Genomic DNA, 19359 nt, shown 5'->3' with positions numbered 1-19359 from the left:
TGTAGTTTATTGGAAAAACCCATCCAGGCCATTTGTTAACAATAAGCATATAAAATTAACCAGTATCTAAACAAGGCAAAACTCTGCTTTTATTTTCTAACATTACTGGTGATAGAGATATATTTATGTATATGGAAGGAAGATGTCATATTTACTAGAAGGAAAATGCAACCTTAAGGAAGAACAAGAAAGAAACTGAAATCTGTACTGTACACATAAACCATGCTTGGTCAGGGGCAGCTGACAATTTGTAAGGCTAAACTATAAGTCTTTTCATTGTTAGGATTTCTTCAAATTTTTTTTTATTTTAATAAACATATAATGTATTTTTATCCCCAGGGGCACAGGTCTGTGAATCGCCAGGTTTACACATTTCACAGCACTCATCATAGCACATACCCTCCCCAATGTCCATTTCCCTACCACCCTCTCTCGTCCCCCCTCCCCCCTGCAACCCTCAGTCTGTTTTTTGAGATTGAGTCTTTTATGGTTTGTCTCCCTCCCAATCCCATCTTTTCATTTTTTTCTATTCCTACCTCCCCCCAACCCCACCGCATTGCATCTCCACTTCCTCATATCAAAGAGATCATATGATAGTTGTCTTTCTCCGATTGACTTACTTCGCTAAGCATGATACCCTCTAGTTCCATCCACGTCGTCGCAAATGGCAAGATTTCATTTCTTTTGATGGCCGCATAGTATTCCATTGTGTATATATACCACTTCTTCTTTATCCATTCATCTGTTGATGGACATCTAGGCTCTTTCCACAGTTTGGCTATTGTGGACATTGCTGCTATAAACATTAGGGTGCACGTGCCCCTTCGGAGCACCACGTTTGTATCTTTAGGATACATACCCAGTAGTGCAATTGTTGCGTCATAGGGTAGCTCTATTTTCAGTTTTTTGAGGAACCTCCACACTGTTTTCCAGAGTGGTTGCACCAGCTTGCATTCCCACCAGCAGTGTAGGAGGGTTCCCCTCTCTCTGCATCCTCCCCAGCATCTGTCATTTCTTGACTTGTTAATTTTAGCCATTCTGACTGGTGTGAGGTGGTATCTCATTGTGGTTTTGATTTGTATTTCCCTGATGCCGAGTGATGTGGAGCCTTTTTTCATGTGTCTGTTGCCCATCTGGATGTCTTCTTTGCAGAAATGTCCGTTCATGTCCTCTGCCCATTTCTTGACTGCATTATTTGTTCTTTGGATGTTGAGTTTGATAAGCTCTTTATAGATTTTGGATACTAGCCCTTTATCTGATATGTCGTTTGCAAATATCTTCTCCCATTCTGTCAGTTGTCTTTTGGTTTTGTTAACTGTTTCCTTTGCTGTGCAAAAGCTTTTGATCTTGACGAATCCCAATAGTTCATTTTTGCCCTTGCTTCTGTTGCCTTTGGTGATGTTCCTAGGAAGAAGTTGCTGCGGTTGAGGTCAAAGAGGTTGCTGCCTGTGTTCTCCTCAAGGATTTTGATAGATTCCTTTCTCACATTGAGGTCCTTCATCCATTTTGAGTCTATTTTCATGTGTGGTGTAAGGAAATAGTCCAATTTCATTTTTCCGCATGTGGCCGTCCAATTTTCCCAGCAGCATTTGTTGAAGAGGCTGTCTTTTTTCCATTGGATATTCTTTCCTGCTTTGTCGAAGATTAGTTGACCATAGAGTTGAGGGTCTACTTCTGGGCTCTCTATTCTTTTCCATTGATCAATGTGTCTGTTTTTGTGCCAGTACCATACTGTCTTGATGATGACAGCTTTGTAATAGAGCTTGAAGTCTGAAATTGTGATGCCACCAACTTTGGCTTTCTTTTTCAATATTCCTCTGGCTATTCGAGGCCTTTTCTGGTTCCATATAAATTTTAGGATTATTTGTTCTATTTCTTTAAAAAATGGATGGGATTTTGATAGGGATTGCATTAAATGTGTAGATTGCTTTAGGTAGAATAGACATTTTCACAATATTTGTTCTTCCAATCCATGAGCATGGAACATTTTTCCATTGCTTTGTGTCTTCCTCAATTTCTTCCATGAGAATTTTTAGTTTTCTGAGTATAGATTCTTTGCCTCTTTGGTTAGATTTATTCCTAGGTATCTTATGGTTTTGGGTGAGATTGTAAATGGGACTGACTCCTCAATTTCTTTCTTCTGTCTTGTTGTTAGTGTAAAGAAATACGACTGATTTCTGTGCATTGACTTTATATCCTGACACTTTACTGAATTCCTGTACAAGTTCTAGCAGTTTTGGAGTGGAGCCTTTTGGGTTTTCCACATATAGTATCATATCATCTGCAAAGAGTGATAGTTTGACTTCTTCTTTGCCGATTTGGATGCCTTTAATTTCTTTTTGTTGTCTGATTGCTGAGGCTAGGACTTCTAGTACTATGTTGAACAGCAGTGGTGATAACGGACATCCCTGCCGTGTTCCTGACCTTAGCGGAAAAGCTTTCAGTTTTTCTCCATTGAGAATGATATTTGCGGTGGGTTTTCCATAGATGGCTTTGATAATATTGAGGTATGTGCCTTCTATCCCTACACTTTGAAGAGTTTTAATCAGGAAGGGATGCTGCACTTTGTCAAATGCTTTTTCAGCATCTATTGAGAGTATCATATGGTTCTTGTTCTTTCTTTTATTAATGTATTGTATCACATTGATGGATTTGCGGATGTTGAACCAACCTTGCAGCCCTGGAATAAATCCCACTTGGTCATGGTGAATAATCCTTTTAATGTACTGTTGGATCCTATTGGCCAGTATTATAGTGAGAATTTTCGCATCTGTGTTCATCAAGGATATGGGTCTGTAGTTCTCTTTTTTGGTGGGATCCTTGTCTGGTTTTGGGATGAAGGTGATGCTGGCCTCATAGAATGAGTTTGGAAGTTTTCCTTCCATTTCTATTTTTTGGAACAGTTTCAGGAGAATAGGAATTAATTCTTCTTTAAATGTTTGGTAGAATTCCCCTGGGAAGCCGTCTGGTCCTGGACTTTTGTTTGCTTGGAGATTTTTGATGACTGTTTCAATCTCCTTACTGGTTATGGGTCTGTTCAGGCTTTCTATTTCTTACTGGTTCAGGTGTGGTAGTTTATATGTCTCTAGAAATGTATCCATTTCTTCCAGATTGTCGAATTTGTTGGCGTAGAGTTGCTCGTAGTATGTTCTTATAATTGTTTGTATTTCTTTGGTTTTGGTTGTGATCTCTCCTCTTTCATTCATGATTTTATTTATTTGTGTCCTTTCTCTTTTCTTTTTGATAAGTCTGGCCAGGGGTTTGTCAATCTTATTAATTCTTTCGAAGAACCAGCTCCTAGTTTCATTGATTTGTTCTATTGTTTTTTTAGTTTCTATTTCACTGATTTCTGCTCTGATCTTTATGATTTCTCTTCTCCTGCTGGGTTTAGGCTTTCTTTGTTGTTCTCTCTCCAGCTCCTTTAGGCGTAGGGTTAGGTTGTGTATTTGAGACCTTTCTTGTTTCTTGAGAAAGGCTTGCACCGCTACATATTCTCCTCTCAGGACTGCCTTTGTTGTGTCCCACAGATTTTGAACCACTGTGTTTTCATTATCATTTGTTTCCATGTTTTTTTTTTTCAGTTCTTCTTTAATTTCCTGTTTGACCCATTCATTTTTTAGAAGGATGCTGTTTAGTCTCCATGTATTTGGGTTCTTTGCAACTTTCCTCTTGCGATTGAGTTCTAGCTTCAGAGCCTTGTGGTCTGAAAATATGCAGGGAATGATCCCAATCTTTTGATACTGTTTGAGACCTGATTTATGACCCAGGATGTGGTCTATTCTGGAGAATGTTCCATGTGCACTAGAGAAGAGTGTATATTTTGTTGCTTTGGGATGGAATGTTCTGAATATATCTGTGATGTCCATCTGGTCCAGTGTGTCATTTAAGGCCTTTATTTCCTTGTTGATCTTTTGCTTAGATGTTCTGTCCATTTCAGTGAGGGAAGTGTTGAAGTCCCCTGCTATTATTGTATTACTGTCGATGTGTTTCTTTGATTTTGTTATTAATTGGTTTATATAGTTGGCTGCTCCCATGTTAGGGGCATAGATATTTAAAATGGTTAGATCTTCTTGTTGGATAGACCCTTTGAGGATGATATAGTGTCCTTCCTCATCTCTTATTATAGTCTTTGGCTTAAAATCTAATTGATCTGCTATAAGGATTGCCACCCCAGCTTTCTTCTGATGTGCATTAGCATGGTACATTGTTTTCCACCCCCTCACTTTAAATCTGGAGGTGTCTTCGGGTCTAAAATGAGTTTCTTGTAGGCAGCATATTGATGGGTTTTGTTTTTTTTTATCCATTCTGATACCCTGTGTCTTTTGATTGGGGCATTTAGCCCATTAACATTCAGGCTAACTATTGAGAGATATGAATTTAGTGCCATTGTATTGCCTGTAAGGTGACTGTTACTGTATATTGTCTCTGTTTCTTTCTGATCTACTTCTTTTAGGGTCTCTCTTTGCTTAGAGGACCCCTTTCAATATTTCCTGTAGAGCTGGTTTGGTGTATGCAAATTCTTTCAGCTTTTGTTTGTCCTGGAAGTTCTTTATCTCTGCTTCTATTTTCAATGATAGCCTAGCCGGATATAGTATTCTTGGCTGCATGTTTTTCTCGTTTAGTGCTCTGAATATATTATGCCAGTTCTTTCTGGCCTGCCAGGTCTCTGTGGATAGGTCCACTGCCAATCTAATGTTTTTACCCTTGTATGTTACAGACTTCTTTCCCCGGGCTGCTTTCACGATTTTCTCTTTATCACTAAGACTTTTAAATTTTACTATCAGGTGACGAGGTGAGGACCTATTTTTATTGATTTTGAGGGGCGTTCTTAGCGTCTCCTGGATCTTGATGTTTGTTCCCTTTGCCATATTAGGGAAATTCTCTCCAATAATTGTCTCCAATATACCTTCTGCTCCCCTCTCTCTCTCTTGTTCTTCTGGAATCCCAATTATTCTAGTGTTGTGTCGTCTTATGGTGTCGCTTATCTCTCGAATTCTCTCCTCATGGTCCAGTATTTGTTTGTCTCTCTTTTGCTCAGCTTCTTTATTCTCTGTCATTTGGTCTTCTATGTCACTAATTCTTTCTTCTGCCTCATTTATCCTAGCAGTGAGAGCTTCCATTTTTTTTAAATTTTATTTATTTATTTGTCAGAGAGAGAGAGAGAGAGAGAGAGAGAGAGATCGAGAGCGAGCACAGGCAGACAGAGTGGCAGAGGGAGAAGCAGGCTCCCCGAGGAGCAAGGAGCCCGATGTGGGACTAGATCCCAGGTCGCCGGGATCATGACCTGAGCCGAAGGCAGCCGCCTAACCAACTGAGCCACCCAGGCGTCCCTAGAGAGCTTCCATTTTTTGATTGCACCTCATTAATACCTGTTTTGATTTCAACTTGGTTAGATTTTAGTTATTTTATTTCTCCAGAAAGGGCTTTTATCTCTCCTGAGAGGGTTTCTCTAATATCTTCTATGCCTTTTTCGAGCCCGGCTAGAACCTTGAGAATTGTCATTCTGAACTCTAGATCTGTCATGTTACCAATGTCTGTATTGATTAGGTCTCCAGCCTTCGGTACGGCCTCTTGTTCTTTTTTTTGAGGTGAGTTTTTCCGCCTTGTCATTTTGTCCAGATAAGATTTGCTTTCTCCTGCTGTGGTATTCCGCTGTTCTTGGTGACTGAAGTTGGTCTTGGATGGGTTTCTTGTTGATCTTCTGGGGGAGGGGCCTGTTGTGATTCTCAAGAGTCTTTGCTGCAGTCGGAATTGCACCGCCTTTGCCAGGGGCCGGGCTAAGTAATCTGCTCAGGTTTGCTTTCGGGAGCTTTTGTTCCCTGAGCGCTTTCCATAGAGTTCCGGAGGACGGGAATGAAGATGGCGGCCTCCCAATCTCTGGCCTGGAGGAGCCGAGAGCTTGGGGTTGCGCTCCTCAGTGCGCCCTTAGAGAAAAGCGCCCAACCGCCCCGCCTCCCTGGCCTGCGGTCACGCCTTGAGGAAAGCAGTCAATTGCTGGAACCGGGAGAAAAGCGCCCGGTCGCTTCCGTCTCTGTGGCCTCTGGACACGCTCAGAGCCCACCCAGCCTGCGACCGGCACAAGGTAACCCCAGACTGAGAGCTCACTTCCTCGGCTTTGTCGCTGTAGCCGGCTTCCCCGCTCTAATACCTGCAAGCTCTGCGGCACTCAGACACCCCCAGTACTTCTGTGACCCCGCGGGACCTGGGATTATGCTGACCCCGCCTGGGTTTCCCCCCGGTTTAGCCTCTGGAGCAATATCTACCAGTGGAGCCGACTTTTAAAAGTCCCGATTTTGTGCTCTGTTGCTCCGCCGCTTGCCGGGAGCTGGCCCCTCCCCCCGGGGTCTATCTTCCGTCGCTTTGGATTCACTTCTCCGCAGGTCCTACCTTTCAGAAAGTGATCGATTTTCTGTTTCTAGAATTGTTGCTCTTCTTCTCTTCGATTTCCTGTTGGATTTGTAGGTGTTCACAATGGTTAGATAAGCTATCTAGCTGATCTCCTGCTACCCGATGTCGTCTCAGCCTGCTACTTCTCCATCATCTTGACTCCTCCTCTGATTTCTTCAAATTTTAAATTAGTTTTATAGAGCCATCCAAAGCCAGTATTTTTTTTTTCTTTTTGTTATGCTTTTCTACCTTCAGTAATTAACAATGATCACAAACAAATCAAGAAACAAAATTAAATGGGTAATGCTGGGTACATCTATTTTTACAGTGTAAAGATATCTTAAATTAGTGACTAAAGGAAGGAAAGTTATTTGCCTTGAGTAGTATATGGGTAGTCTCATCATTCTACATCTCTTTGTTCTTCAACAAGACACTCTTAGTCATATTTAGAGAGCTATGGTCACATCCATTAAATAAGTCCAGTTATAAATGTCAAGCAACCCTCTCTCCCTCTTCATTTGCTTCTTTCATTACTTAAGAGCAAATTTCACAGGAGGCCAGCTTGTGGTTAAAATGTATGTGAGACTGTAACCATAATCCATGAGAACATAAAGGTTTAGCTTTATGATTTATAAACCTATTTGATGTCATTTGACTGAGAAATTCTGTCCTTTTAGCTATATTTCTTCGGTCTTTTTTGGGTAGTTCATTAAGTGGAAAATCCTTCTTTTTAAAGATTTTATTTATTTATTTGACAGACAGAGACCACAAGTAGGCAGAGAGGCAGGCAGAGAGAGAGGGGGAAGCAGGCTCCCCGCTGAGCAGAGAGCCCAATGCGGGGCTCGATCCCAGGACTCTGGGATCATGACCTGAGCTGAAGGCAGTGGCCCTAACCCACTGAACCACCCAGGTGCCCCGAAAATCCTTCTTTTTAAAAAAAATATTTTATTTAGTTGAGAGAGAGACAGAGATAATGACAGACAGCACAAATGGGGAGGAGAGGAAGAAGCAGGCTCCCTGCTGAGTAGGGAGCCCAATGAGGCACTGGGCTCATTGACCTGAGCCCAAGGCAGATGCTTAACTGACTGAGCCACCCAGGTGCCCCAGATAGCTGGGATCTTAACTAGAGTCCTAAGAAGAATTTTCTGGGGTACATGGGTGGCACAGTCACTTAAGCATCTGCCTTCAGCTCAAGTTATGATCCCAGGGTCTTGGGATTGAACCCCACATCAAGCTCTCTGCTCAGTGGGGAGTTTGCTTCTCCCTCTTCCCCTACCCCCACTCATATTCTCTATCTCTCACTTTCTCTCTCTCTCTCTCTCTCTCAAATAAATAAAGTCTTTAAAAAAAATCCCAGCTATTAAGATTCTCACCACAAAAGGCCTTGAGCCAGTTCCTGCTTATGCACTGGGAACGTGAGCTCCACAGAATGAGGGTTCTTTTCTGAAGATGAGACATCAAGTGCTCCTGAAAGGATAAGGAGTTCTTCACTGAGAAAATGATCTGGGTTGACAAGCATTGTATGTTTCTTCAGTGTCAACTTAGCTGAGCCAAAACTACGTCTCTCCAGAATTTCCTTTCCTGCATAGTTCTGGGTTAAGATGGGCCACAAGAGATATTTTGTATCAGATTAAAAAAATACAAATGAAGCAGAGCCATCTTCTTATCCTGAATGATCAAGATAGTGCACACAGTGTTGTTGCAGCTCATACAGCTTCTCTCCTATCTGCTGCCTTACCTGTTGGGTGCTGAGCTCACAGATCCTCTAGTTCCTGCCTCATATCACTTTTCCAGTTCCTGGGACATTTGAGTGTTTAGCTTTGAGAAGAAGGGTGGCAACTTATGTAGGAAACTCCCATCACCAGAGATGGAGGCTTAAAGGTCATGGTGAGAGACAAACATGGTTCCAGTTCATCTTTGGGGTTCCAGCTCAACCTTGCAAGTTCTAACTTACCTTTGTTTCCTCTACTTTATGTTTGTCATCCCTTCTTGAATACTGGCCCTGTCAGTGTGGATTTAGCATCAGTTTGGGCTCCAGCACCAGACTCAAAAGCAACAGCTTCACATGGACTGTTTAACAGCTTCCACAATTGCATATGGTAAAATTCCTATAATAAGTCCCTTAATATTGCTATCTATAGATATAGATATTAATACATTTATGTAGCTGAAAGAGAGATAGTAATAGGGAAAGAGTGATGAAGATGAAAAAAAGGGATAGATATCTCTTACTGATTCTGCTTTCCAGATGAGACTGTGACTGATACTAGAAGCCTGGACTCTGTAAGAACTTGGAGGAGCACCTCAAGGGGAAGGAGCTTAACTGATAGTAACTAAGGGAAGCAGGTTATACCTGAGTGTCAGTTCTATTGCCGCTGTCTCAAGGTGTGGCTCCACTGCTGATTCCTGCCCTTTGTTCAAACTACCGGTCTGTCTTAGTGTTTGACCCCACCCTTACCCCTGCACTTGATGACATTTCAGCTAGCCCTATTGGCTATTGTTGCTTTGACTCCTGTTTGTGGCCATTTTTTCTTGACTTTATTCCTGGATCTTCCCTCTGTGTGTGTGACTGCACCTATCACTGAAGTCCTCCTGCAACTTTGGGGCCTATGATAATACATTTGTGGCCACATCTCCTGTCCCAACTACCCCCTCATCATAGTCTGCTACTGTCTCTGGAAAGCAATACCTTAAACCTCTATTATGTTGACTTCTGTACTAAGAAAAATGTCATCACACAGAAAGCTTGAGGTAGGAGGTGGGAGGGTAAGAAGTGAGGGATTCAGAATTGTGGTGAACAAAGAAAGGCAAGCCTAAGTAGGAGATCACACTGGTAGCCACTGGTTATCCAAGGAATAGCAAGAAAGCTGGCATGCCTTAAGAGACTCTGGAGAGTTGTGGTTGATGTTCATTTTTTTTTATTATGTTCAATTAGCCATTGTATGGTACATCACTAGTTTTTGATGTAGCATTCATTGATTCATTAGTTGTGTATAACACCCAGTGCTCATCACAACATGTGCCCTCAATACCCATCACCCAGTTACCCCCATCTCCCATCCCCCTCCCCCTCTGAAACCCTTAGTTTCTTTCCTGGAGTCCATAGTCTCTTATGGTTCATCTCCCTCCCTGATTTCTTCCCATTCAGTTTTCCCTCCCTTCCCCTGTGGCCTTCTGTGCTATTCCTTATATTCTGCATATGAGTGAAACCATGTGACAGTTTGCTTAACTTTGTTCACTCAGCATAATCTCCTCCAGTTCCATCCATGTCGATGCAAATGGTGGGTATTCATTCTTTCTGATAGCTGAGTAATATTCCATTGTATATGTGGACCACATCTTCTTTATCCATTCATCTTTCAAAGGGCATCTTGGCTCCTTCCATTGTTTGGCTATTGTGGACATTACTGCTATGAACATTGGGTTGCATGTGCCCCTTCTTTTCGCTACATCTGTGTCTTTGGGGTAAATACCTAGTAGTGCAATTTCTGGGTCATAGGGTAGTTCTATTGTTAACATCTTGAGGAACCTCCATACTGTTTTCCAGATTGGCTGCACCAGCTTGCATTCCCACCAATAGTGTAAGAGGGTTCCCCTTTCTCCACATCCTCACCAACATTTGTTGTTTCCTGTTTTGTTAATTTGGGCCATTCTAACTGGTATAGGGTGGTATCTCATTGTGGTTTTGATTTGTGTTTCCCTGGTGGCTAGCGATCTTGAACATTTTTTCATATGTCTGTTAGGCATTTGTATGTCTTCTTTGGAGAAGTGTCTGTTCATGTCTCCCCCCCCCCCTTTTTTTAACTTGATTATTTGTTTTTTGAGTGTTGAGTTTGAGAAGTTCTTTGTAGATCTTGAATACCAAACCTTTATCTGTAATGTCATTTGCAAATATCTTCTCCCATTCCATGGATTTTCTCTTAGTTTTATTGACTGTTTCCTTTGCTGTGCAGAAGCTTTTTATCTTGATGAAGTCCCAAAAGTTCATTTTTGCTTTTGTTTCCCTTGCCTTTAGAGATGTGTCTTGAAAGAAGTTGTTGTGGCCAATGTCAAAGAAGTTACTGCCTATGTTCTTCTGTAGGATTTTGGAATCCTGTCTCACATTGAGGTATTTCATCCATTTTGAGTTTATCTTTGTGTATGGTGTAAGAAAATACTCTAGTTTCATTCTTCTGTATGTTAGCTGGCCAATTTTCTCAGCACAACTTATTGAAGAGACTGTCTTTTTTCCATTGGATATTTTTTCCTACTTTGTCAAAGATTAGTTGACCATAGAGTTGACAGTTCATTTCTGGAGTCTCTATTCTGTTCCATTGGTCTATGTGTCTGTTTTTGTGCTAATACCATGCTGTCTTGGTGATCTCAACTTCGTAATATAGTTTGAAGTCAGACAATGTGATGTCCCAGCATTGTTTCTCCTTTTTAACATTCTCTTGGTGATTCAGGGTCTTTTCTGGTTCCATACAAATTTTAGGATTGTTTGTTCCAGCTCCTTGAAAAATGCCAATGGTATTTTGATAAGGATGGCTTTGAAAGTGTAGATTGCTCTGGGCAGGACAGACATTTTTTTTTAAAGATTTTATTTATTTATTTATTTGACAGAGAGAGATCACAAGTAGGCCGAGAGGCAGGCAGAGAGAGAGGAGGAAGCAGGCTCCCTGCCGAGCAGAGAGCCTGATGTGGGGCTCGATCCCAGGACCCTGAGATCATGACCTGAGCCGAAGGCAGAGGCTTAACCCACTGAGCCACCCAGGTGCCCCCAGGACAGACATTTTAACAATGTTTATTCTTCCAATCCATGAGCATCTTTTTCTATCTTTTTGTGTTTTCTTTGATTTCTTTCATAAGTGTTCTTAGATTTTAGAGTACAGATCTTTTACCTCTTTGGTTAGGTTTATTTCTAGGTATCTTATAGTTTTTGGTGCTATTATAAATAGAATCAATTCCTTAACTTCTCTTTCTACAGTTACATTGTTAGTGTATAGAAAAGCAACCAATTTCTGTGCATTGATTTTATATCCTGCCACATTGCTGTATTGCTATAAGAGCTCTAGTAATTTGGGGGTGGAATCTTTTGGGTTTTCCACATAAAGGATCATGTCATCTGTGAAGAGAGAGAGTTTGACTTCTTTTTTGCCAACTTGAATGCCTTTTATTTCTTTTTGTTGTCTGACTGGTAATCTTAGGACTTCTAGCACTATGTTGATGTTCTAAAGAAAGAGGAGTTGAAGAGCTTAACACAAAATTCACATGCTTTCTAAATCTGAAGAGAGGATGCCTTGAGGTGTATGCCTGGCTCAGTTGGTAGAGCATGTGACTCTTGATCTCAGGATCATGAGTTCAAGCCCCATGTTGGGGATAGAGTTTCCAAAAACAAAAACAAAAACAAAACAAAAACAAAAAATCAAACCTATGAAGAGAAGCTGCTTTGCAAACAGAGTAATTGATAGGGCCACTCTTCACAACTGGGACAGTGTGCCGTGTCTTAAATGTGACAGCATATTGCTTTGCCAGAACATTCATTTGTAATGGTAAGCTAGAACTGAGATTTTTCTCTTGTTTATAATAATTTTTGACCTCTAAAGTTTCAACCTGATGTTCAAAGAAGTAGCCTTTTGTGAAACTTTTTTTATTTTATTTATTCTTTTAATCATGTTCAGTTAGCCAACATAGTACATCATTAGTTTTTTGTGTATTGTTCAATTTAAAACAAAGCCTCATATGAAATCAATTAAATTTATAATAATATAAAAAATTAGTGATAAATTTAACAAAAAAGTATAAAACATATACTCTGAGAACTAAAGAATATTGCTGAAAGAAATTTAAGAAGATCTAAATAAATGAAAAGACATTTCTTGCTCATGAATGGTTAAGATAACATTACACCACAAATTGAACTACAGACTCAATGCAATCCCTATCAAAATCCCAGTCAGGGGCGCCTGGGTGGCTCAGTGGGTTAAGCCGCTGCCTTCGGCTCGGGTCATGATCTCAGGGTCCTGGGATCGAGTCCCATATCGGGCTCTCTGCTCAGCAGGAAGCCTGCTTCCCTCCCTCTCTCTCTTTGCCTGCCTCTCTGCTTACTTGTGATCTCTCTCTGTCAAATAAATAAAATAAATCTTTAAAAAAAAAAAAAAATCCCAGTCAACTCCTTTGCAGAATTTAGTAAGCTCATCCTAAAATTCATGGGGAAATGAGAGGGTGAGAGGGACCCAAAGTAGTCAAAACAACCTTGAAAAGGAAGAGCAAATTTGGATGACTCACATCATCCAATTTCAAAATTTACTGCACTGCAGCAATAACTAACAAAGTGTAGTACTGACATAAGGATAGAGTGATAGATGAATGGAATAGAATTTAGAGTTGAGAAATAAACCCTTACATTTACAGTTAACTGATTTTTGACAAGGGTGTCAAGACAATTCAGTAGGGGAAGCAATAGTCTTTTCAATAAATTGTGCTAAGATGGGGCTCCTGGGTGGCTCAGTGGGCTAAGCCTCTGCCTTTGGCTCAGGTCATGATCCCAGAGTCCTGGGATCGAGCCCTGCATTGGGCTCTCTGCTCAGCGGGGAGCCTGCTTCCCCTTCTCTCTCTGCCTGCTTCTCTGCCTACTTGTGATCTCTGTCTGTCAAATAAATAAATAAAATCTTTTAAAAAAAAGTGTGCTGAGACAACTGGATATCTACATGCATAATAATGAAGTTAGATCTCTATTTCACATCTTATACAAAAATTAACTCAAAATGGCTGAAAGACTTTTTAAAAAAAGATTTTATTTATTTATTTGACAGAGAAAGAGCCAGAAAGAGGGAGAGCAAGCAGGGGGAACAACAGAGGGAGAGGGAGAAGCCAGCTCTCTGCTGAGCAGGGAGCCCATTGAGGGGCTCAATCCCAGGACCCTGAGATCATGACATGAACCGAAGGCAGATGCTTAACCCACTGAGCCACCCAGACACCCCACAAAATGAATCAAAGACTTAACTGTAAGAGCTGAAACGATAACATTCTCAGAAGAAAAACACATATTATTTGAGATCTTAGATTAGGCAAGATATAATATCAAAAACAAGCAACAAAAGAAAAAGCATAGATCAGTTAGAAATTGTCAAAATTAAAATCATTTGTGCTTTAAATCAGGAAACAAAAAGAAATAAAAGGCATCCGAATTGGCAAAGAAGTCAAACTCTCACTCTTTGCAGATATGATAATTTATGTGGAAAACCCAAAGACTCCACTTCAAAATGGCTAGAACTCATATAGGAATTCAGTAAAGTGTCAGGATATAAAATCAATGTACAGAAATCAGTTGCATTTCTATACACCAAGACAGAAGAAAGGGACATTAAGGAGTCGATCCCATTTACAATTGCACCACAAACCATAAGACACCTAGGAATAAACCTAACCAAAGAGACAAAGAATGTGTACACAGAAAACTATGAAGTACTCATGAAAGAAATTGAGGAAGACACAAAGAAATGGAAAAACGTCCCATGCTCATGGATTGGAAGAAAAAATATTGTGAAAATGTCTATGTTACCTAAAGCAATCTACACATTTAATGCAATGCCTATCAAAATACTGTTGCTTTTTTTTAAGGAACTGGAACAAATAATCCTAAAATTTATATGGAACCAGAAAAGACCCCAAATAGCCAGAGGAAAGTTGAAAAAGAAAACCAAAGTTGGTGGCATCACAATTCCTGACTTCAAGCTCTATTACAAAGCTGTCATCATCAAGACAGTAAGGTACTGGCACAAAAACAGACACATAGATCAGTGGAACAGAATACGGAGCCCAGAAGTGGACCCTCAACTCTATGGTCAACTAATCTTTGACAAAGCAGGAAAGAATGTCCAATGGAAAAAAAGACAGTCTCTTCAACAAATGGTGTTGGGAAAATTGGACAGCCACATGCAGAAGAATGAAACTGGAACATTTTCTTATACCACACACAAAAATAGACTCAAAATGGATGAAAGACCTCAATGTGAGACAGGAATCCATCAAAATTCTTGAGGAGAACACAGGCAGCAACTTTTTCTACCTCAGCCGCAGCAACTTCTTCCTAGAAATATCACCAAAGGCAAGGGAAGCAAGGGTAAAAATGTACTATTGGGACTTAATCAAGATCAAAAGCTTTTGCACAGCAAAGGAAATAGTCAACAAAACTAAGACAACCGACAGAATGGGAGAAGATATTCACAAATGACATATCAGATTAAGGGCTGGTATCTAAAATCTATAAAGAACTTATCAAACTCAATACCCAAAGAACAAATAATCCAATCAAGAAATGGGCAGAAGACATGAACAGACCTTTCTGCAAAGAAGACATCCAAATGGCCAACAGACACATGAAAAAGTGCTCAACATCACTTGGTATCAGGGAAGTACAAATCAAAACCACAATGAGATACCACCTCACACCAGTCAGAATAGCTAAATTAACAAGTCAGGAAATGACAGATTTTGGCGAGGATGTGGAGAAAGGGGAACCCTCCTACAGTGTCGGTGGGAATGCAAGCTGGTGCAGCCACTCTGAAAAACAGTAGGGGGGTTCCTCAAAAACTTGAAAATAGAGCTAAACTATGATCCAGCAATCACACTACTGGGTATTTACCCTAAAGATACAAATGTAGTGATCTGAAGGGGCACGTGCACCCAAATGTTTATAGCAGCAATGACCACATAGCCAAACCATGGAAAGAGCCTAGATGTTCATAGACAGATGAATGGATAAAGAAGATGTGGAAAATATATACAATGGAATACTATGCAGCCATCAAAAAACCCAAAATCTTACTATTTGTAATGACATGGATGGAACTAGAGGGTATTATGTTGTGCAAAATAAGTCAATCAGAGAAGGACAATTATATTGTCTCTGATATGAGGAATTTGAGAGGTGGGTGGGGGGGTCGTGGGGGAAGGGAGGGAAAAAATGAAACAAGATGGGACCGGGGAGTAAGACAAACCATAAAAGACTTTTAATCTCAGGAAACAAACTGAGGGTTGCTGGGGTATCAGGGCAGAGGGATAGGGAGGCTGGGTTATGGACATTGGGGAGATTATGTGCTATGGTGAGTGTGTGAATTGTGTAAGCCTGATGAGTCACAGAACTCTACCCCTGAAGCAAATAATACATTCTATCTTAGTGAAAAAATCATTTGTGCTTTAAAGGACACTATTAAGAAATGAAAAAGCAGGGCGCCTGGGTGGCTCAGTGGGTTAAAGCCTCTGCCTTCGGCTCAGGTCATGATCCCAGGGTCCTGGGATCGAGCCCTACATCGGGTTCTCTGCTCAGCAGGGAGCCTGCTTCCCCCTCTCTCTCTGCCTGCCTCTCCACCTACTTGTGATCTCTCTCTCTGTCAAATAAATAAACAAAATCTTAAAAAAAAAGAAATGAAAAGGCAATAAGCAGGATGTTAAAAATTTTTTTCAAATCATATATCTGAATAAAAAACTTACTTAAGACATATTTTTAAAAACTCTTGTACCTTAATAATAAGAGACAAATAACCCAATCTAAAAATGAGCAAATAATGTAAATAGACATTTTTCCAATGAAGATATAAAAATGGCCAATAATCACATGGAAAAATGCTCATCATCACTAACCATCAAAATGATATGAATTAAAACCACAATGAGATATCACTTCAGAAGCAATTAAGATGGTGAAGGAGTAGGGGAACCCTAAGCTTGCCTCATCTATTGAACACAGATAGATAATTATCAAGTCATTCTTAACACCCAAGAAATCAATCAGTCCTCAGACTGAGAGAACAAAACTGCAAGTCTGAAAGTAGAAAAGCTACCACCTTCTGGAAGATGGGAGGTGCAGAGTTGATTTGGGGGAGATAAGAACTATCTTTTCTGGTTCCCCAGTGCCTTGTCTGGCTACCTCTCATGTTTAGGCTCGCCCAAGTTGAGAATATCTCCCATCCCATGGAGTGCTCCTACTGCTGCTGGGAGAGTATGATGGGTTTCTGGTACCAATGCCAGCAGTGCCACAACTACCAGCTCTGCCAAAACTCCTTTTGGCGTGGCCATGCCAGCAGCCCTCACAGCAACCTATACCAGATGAAGGAGCACTCCTCTTGGAAATCCCCTGCAAAGAAGCTGAGCCAAGCAATTAGTAAATCTTTGGGATGCATACCCACCAGAGAAACCCCACATCCTCTTTTTCCTGAGCAACCAGAGAAACCACTTGACATTGCAAATATAGTTCCACCTTGCCCACTGGCTAATATGAATGACACCATGATGAGCCACACGTCCTCCGGAGTGCCAATGCCCACCAAGAACAACTGAAAGAATCTGCTTGTGAGTGGTGCCTGGGGTGGAAGCTTTTCATTTGTGACAAGCAGTAAATATAGTGTCAAAGCAGATTAGGCACTTCTGAGATTTTTTAAAAATATTAAACAATATTTTGATGATCATGAAAAAGAATTCCTTACCATTGTTTTTAATCGCATTTAGTCACATAATTTATAGTAGCATAGATTTATACAAGATGTTTAAGACTGGTTGCTAACTTAGTCTTATCTTATATTTTCTTTGAAAATGGAGAACAAGGGACTTAGTTATGAGTTAAAGAATATTTCAGGATGACAAGTTGACTATAAACACAAAAGTTACACTGATAGCAATTCTACAAATAACGACTATGAATGTAACTTATTTAAGCTTACTGGTTCACAGTTTTAAAAGCATTCTCATTTCTTTTAAGTACTATAAATGATTCATGAAAGTCTACTGTGGACAATGATATATTCAGTCCACCTAGTTAGTGGGTGGAGAATAAATTTATGTGATCATCCAATTCAGAGTCTGATTTGGGTTCAAAAATGAAACTGTGTTCCAAAACAGTCACAAGTGGCATAATCAGTTCCTCAGATAACACAGCTCCCAAAACTCTCATCCCCTTGGTGACCCTCCTTTTCTGCTTTGACTTACACATGCCTTTCTTTTAAAGAAGCAAAAAGTATAAAATTTTACCAAAATTCTTAAAGTCACCGTTTGTGAAGCACTAAATGATGATAGCTTTGGCATCTGGCATTACAGTCACTTTTGTTACAAATTCTTCATTCTGTGTCAAGGCAAGATGGGAAGAATAAGATTCCCAAAGGCAGAGTCTTGAGTTATGAAGTCTCCAGATGAGTGTGCACGTGTGTGCGGCATAGCTGCCTTTTATTGGGCTGCAATATGCTGCTGCTCAGCATGATCCTGAAAGTCCTTAAGAAAGGGTCTCAAGAGTGCAGTGCTCACTCCAGGATAATTAGTTGAAGATTGGTTCTGCATTAGTAGAGGGGCAGATGGGAGGGAGCCCTGCTTAGGGAAACCACCGCAAGGTTTTATAAGTGGGGAAGTGCAAAATCTAAAGTTATAGAAGTCCGCCAACACTGTGGTCATGCCTGGCTTAAAGGTCCTCCACTGGGGAAGGAGGGCAGAGACCTGGGAGTGGAAAGCATGATCTGAAGATCCCTTGGGTCACAAGAATGGATGCTGCCAATGTGCTGCACTGTTCCCAGGCATAGGGAGAGGGACTCCAGCTGAGGGCAGCAAGCCTGGGTGCTGGCTCTACATTCTGCCTTGCCATAAATTGTGAACCACTGTGGGGTTGTGGGACCATTTTCCTTGCAAAGGTGGCAAATAGCAAAAGTGCAATGAGACCCTCCCCCAGGGGATCAGCACAGGCCCATACTGCTGTAGTCCCTAAAATGTGGAGTTTTAAAACCCAACCATGCACCTGAGATAAAACAGCTTGGACATAGGCAGGGTGAAGGAAGGGATCTGAGAAACTGGGAACACAAGAGAATCTGGGAACACAAGAGGTGTGATTGTTTGCTCTTTCATCAGAGTTTCCTGAAGAGTAGTGGGAATGAACTCTCAGCTCTGGGTTATAGAGCAGGATGCCACAATTTTCATCCTGCCCATCAGTTTGTAAGTCTTCAGGGAGCAAAACAGGCCCACCTAGTGGTGGCCAGAGCCACTTGCACCAAGCCCTGCCCAGCTGCACCCTGTAGGCACATACATCTCCATTAGGTCAAGCCTTCTTAAGAGTCAGTGCAACAGGACCCCTTGCCCAGAATAAGAATATAAACACCTCACACACACCAAGTCTACTGATCATAGAGGGCTGCAGAGCTTCAGCTCTAGGAGAAATAGGATCCAGCTTCCTTTTTATTTTTACTTTTTTTTAAATTTTTCTAGTTCATTTTTAAATTATTTCTAAATTTTTTAGTTGCATATATTTTTCATATATTTTTAATTTTTATTTTTGAATGTAACTTCTCTTATCAAGCAGACCAAAACACACCCAGGATCTAAGTGTTTTTTTTGTTTTGGGGGATTTTTTTTCTGGACAAAATGACAAGAAGGAGGAATTTATCCCAAAAGAAAGAACAAGAAGTAGAACTAATGGCCAGAGATTTAATAAATACAGATAGAAGTAAGATGTCTGAACTAAAATGTAAACAACAATTATAAGGATACTAGCTGGGCTTGAATACAACATAGAATACACTAGAGAGTCCCTTACCGCAGAAATTAAAAAAGTAAAATCTAGTCAGGCTGAAATTAAAAGTGCTACAATCAAGATGCAAACATGAATGGATGCCATAACAAGGATAGATGAAGCAGACAAAGAATCCATGATACAAAAGATAAAATTATAGAAAATGATGAAACTGAAAAAAAGAGGGAAACAAAGGTAATGGACCATGAAGGTAGACTTAGGGAACTCAGTAACTTATTAAGACATAATGACATTCATATCATAGGAGTTACAGAAGATGAAGAGAGTGATAAAGTGGCAGAACCTTTATTTGAGCAAATTAGAGCTGAAAACTTCCTTAATCTGGGGAAGGACACAGACATCAAAACACAAGAAACACAGAGAACTCCCATTAAATTCAGCAAAAGCTGGTCATTGTCAAAGCATATCATAGTCAAATTCTCAAA

The 19359-nt window shown here is 40.6% G+C and overlaps 1 pseudogene across 1 annotated transcript; it reads right to left on the bottom strand.

Annotated features, from left to right (window-relative positions):
- Positions 1-17490: 17490 nt before the first annotated feature.
- Positions 17491-17697, bottom strand: LOC308337587 (SOSS complex subunit C-like; annotated as a pseudogene). Its single transcript has one exon. The product of its transcript is annotated as an SOSS complex subunit C-like (transcript).
- Positions 17698-19359: the final 1662 nt, after the last annotated feature.

Source organism: Martes martes (genome assembly GCF_963455335.1).
Source record: "Martes martes genome assembly, chromosome: X".
Lineage (NCBI taxonomy): Eukaryota > Metazoa > Chordata > Mammalia > Carnivora > Mustelidae > Martes > Martes martes.
Note: the sequence above shows the minus strand (reverse complement) of the source record. Positions and strands in the feature narration are given on the sequence as shown.